The following is a 4,167-nucleotide window of genomic DNA, read 5'->3' as shown; positions in this document are numbered from 1 at the left end:
AGGAAACCTGCTCTTCTTGTTTCATGAAACTGTTTCTATCTGACTATGATTTTTTATGATTAAACAGAAAAAAGTAGAATTAAAGCAAAGTTTGCAGGACACAATAACAACACACACAACCAGATAAATTTTATTACAGTCTGACTCTACTGTTGGGTCTTGATGTCACTTGTGTGATTAATTTTAAAGGTAACTTTATTTATTGTTACTATTAAACTAAAATCTCCAGCATGGGGAAGTGGGATGATCTCGACTTTTCTTGACGATTTTTGCAACTTCCGTAGAGTCTAAGTACAAGCAAACTTTTTTCAAACTCTTTTAACTATTTTGATTTTCAGCATTCAGACATATTCTGATTTTCATTGAGATTGTAATATTACATCAAAGAAATTAAAAATATTTTAATACAGAAATATGGGCCTAGAGAAAAGTATGTTTAATACCTGCTAAAAGATTATTTTCTAAAGGAAAGAGAAAATCCTCCGACCGTCTCTGTTGTGACTGTGACACAAGTGATCTTTATCAAAACAGATATTCTAATTCATTGAAAGGTACCTGTATGTATCAATCTTTTTGTTTTACTAGAAATTCAAAACTCAAGGGATTGTTTTTACTTAATCAAGCTTCACTAAAAAGACCATCACAGCCAACTGTCATTATAAACTCAACCTGACTGCATGAGGATTCACTTGAAACTTATTTAATTAATTGGAACAAATTTATATGAATCTGAATTTATTCGACTGAATAACTATGTAACTATGTAATTTGGAAAATGTTTGTGTTGTTCCCCACTTCTTGTCCTTTGTCTCCTGGAGATAGACGCCTTCTGCTCCATGGCCCTACAAGAAGAATACGATGCAGACATGGATGGATGAGTATAATTTAAATTATATTGAACTGAATTCATTTGAACTGAACAACATAAAGTTTGCCTGGCAGTATTTCTGTCATCCCATAGAGGGAACTGGAGAGTCACAAGATGAAAAAATCTCTGACTTTCCTTTCAAAAATTGAATTTTCCTGTCCTGATCCCAGAAAAGCTAAAAACAAATAAACAAAAACATATGGATTAACAGTATTTGTAACTACTATGTACAATAAAGAGTAGATGCAAATATTGCTGTATCTTCCTATGAACTGTTAAACACTGCAGCACCATGCAGACTACAATTGTCAAAATGTTGGGATGCTGTTTAGACTCTGCTCCCCTTTTATGTTCAGGTTATTATGTAAAGCCTGCCGGGAAATCATATTTGTTATTCTTTTATTACATTTTTTGTTGTCGTTTTATTTTATTTTTACATGGCGCAAACTATTTTGATTCCTTCAATGTGATACGTTCCTGTTTTCTACTCCATAATATCACTTCAGGTTAGCCTTTATAGGTTGTGGTGATTAACAGGACAATTATTGACAGACGAGGATCTGGGATCCTCTGGCACTCTAAAAATTATTATGTTGATAAAAAGAGACAAGAGGCTGAAAGAAAACAAACAAATAATGTTCTCATATTTTATTTAAAATGTCAAACATACTTAAACTAAAAACAATATAATGTTATGGTCCGACCAGTAAGGCACAAGGACAAAGGCATATATAAAAAATATCTTCTATTTATTTTTCAAAAAAATCTTAACAAAGGCTTTCAACACATCTCAAAAATATTGCAAAATGGGCCCAAAAGAAATCAACTAAGGCAGACATAACTCAGGATAACAAACTAAAAACTGACCTCACACAATGAACACACACAGGGGAGTTTATACACAAAGGCTAGCCTACACAAACGAGGAGGGGTGAGAGATGAGACAATGTATAAACATAAATAACTAATTTAATCTAAAACATTTTGACTTTAACACAACTAATAACCTAACACCAAAAATATTTTAACAGTTGTAGAGAGGCATATTTTTTCCACATCAAGTCCCCTGCTTCCAGCAGCTTGATGGACTGTTCCACTTCCTGGTTTGCCTTTCAACAAATCATCGTCTGCCAGCCAGTCCTTCAAACTCAGCAAAACAAAATAGTTAATGATCTAAATAAACATAAGGTGTTTACTAAATGTGTGCACCCAAATTAGTAAACAACCTAATGCAATAACCACCACCAAAGAAAAAGTGAAATTATTACATTTAAATAAATACTAATGTAAGATTTGTGGGTGTCTGTGATTCTCCTTTGTAGAATAATCCACAGAAACAATTGAGCTCTTTCTCAGAGTCGAACATTTTATTTCTTTACCTCTACTCAATCAGCTGTCACCGAACTTTCCCTCTTCCCCCATCCAGGGAGCCTTTCAAAATAAAACATTTCCAAAACATTTACATTTTCATGACTCCAATTTTCACTCTTACACTAACACTAGGTGTTAGGTATTTTTCTCGAACCTACATAAAGAACCACAGACAACGTATATGAATTTTATGACAAAACTTTTGCAAAAGGAGAAATCTCCATCAACATTCTCCTCCGAGCTGCTGACAGAGAGTTCTGATCTGCTTTCACGTGAGCTCCTTCTTTTATTGTCAAAGTAAAACAGTCACAGGGGGCAGTCAGGAAAACAACAGAGGTCGTACAACATTTAACCTAAACAAACCAGCAACTCAGTTCCAGGTGTGATATCTGATCTACAGTCTGAGCCCAGTTCAAATCTCGGTCAAACTGTCAACAAAGAGGGAGGATAAACAAGAGACAAAATACGACTGCTCACAGGCAGTTAGGAGGTATTCTGGTTGATAAGAATTAAGGTCTGGGAAACACAGAGTTAACTGTCTCACATGAAGATGAAACAGTCAGTCGTAACCTCCAGGTCAGTTTATACACACATAAGGAAGAGAACACTTTAAACTAAAAATCACAATAATACTGATTAACATTAGACTGAATATGAACTAAAGTAATAACAAAATGATAATACCAAAAAATCTCTATCACTAGGGAAAAGATGGAGGAACCTCCACAATAAATACAGAAATGGTCACTGTGTCATTTATTTACAATTAACAAGAGTTCCAGGTAGGATTCGATGTCACCTGTTCTGGCTCTCGGGGCCTCAACTATCTGCTGATTTTCCAACAACACTTCCAAATATACAAGAACAGTAAATGTATTACCATTATCACTAACGCAGGCAGATGAGTCTCTAAACATCTGATACACAGAGCAGGAAAAAGGAGGAGATTAAGGCAGAGATGGAGAAAAAACAAGAGAAAGGGTAGCTACAGTAGAGCCTAAGCTTGCTAACCTAGTGAAACACCTTATCACTTCAAGGAAAACTGCATTAAACACAAAACGTCCATAAAGTGTAAAGTCCAGCAACAAATATATGTTTTAATGTATTTATGTTGTAAGACTGAAGCTGGTTTGTTAATGGATTAGCAATCACTTCAGGGTGTCGAATTTTGGGTGTCTGCCCCCCTCTGCTGCTGCATCGTTGTGGAAAACCTGGAGCGGCAGAGATATCTGAGGCTTATATGTGCATGTTTACTGGTTTTCTTTTTTTTAAAAACTTTGGGGTTGTGGTTTATAGTCCGGTGCGGCTCATAGTTTGGAAAATACGGACTATAATCCTTCCTGGATTTTTTTCTGTGAAGATCCCAGAGAGGGTTATTTGATTGAGCTTTCTGGAAAACAATAAATTTTTACATTTAGGCACTCCTGCAACTGTCACACTTTTTCTGTTACAAACTGACTCCGGCCCCCCACCAGAGAAGGAAAAAGTTATATGGCCCTCACAGGAAAAAGTTTGGGGATCCTATTGAGGATTTTAAAGGTGCTAAACTCATGAAATATATAAATAAAGAAATGATACACAAACTCCATTCTCTCCGGCTCATAGACAAACAGGAAGACATTTAATGCACAGTGTCGAGAAAAGTCGAGCTCATCCCACTTCCCCATGCTGGAGATTTTAGTTTAATAATAACAATAAATAAAGTTATCTTTAAAACTGATTACACAGGTGACATCAAGACCCCAACAGTAGAGTCAGACGGTAATAAAATTAATCTGGTTGTGTGTGTTGTTATTGTGTCCTGCTTTAATTCTACTTTTTTCTATTTAATCATAAAAAATCATAGTCTGACAGAAGGTCGTCAGAAACCAGGCTAGTCTTTCTCGCACCCAGCTTAAACAGAGTTTACTTCAGTTCTGGGTAGGGTA

Source organism: Poecilia formosa, unplaced genomic scaffold (genome assembly GCF_000485575.1).
Source record: "Poecilia formosa unplaced genomic scaffold, Poecilia_formosa-5.1.2 Scaffold300, whole genome shotgun sequence".
In the NCBI taxonomy this organism is placed as follows: domain Eukaryota; kingdom Metazoa; phylum Chordata; class Actinopteri; order Cyprinodontiformes; family Poeciliidae; genus Poecilia; species Poecilia formosa.
This window is presented reverse-complemented; position numbering follows the sequence as displayed.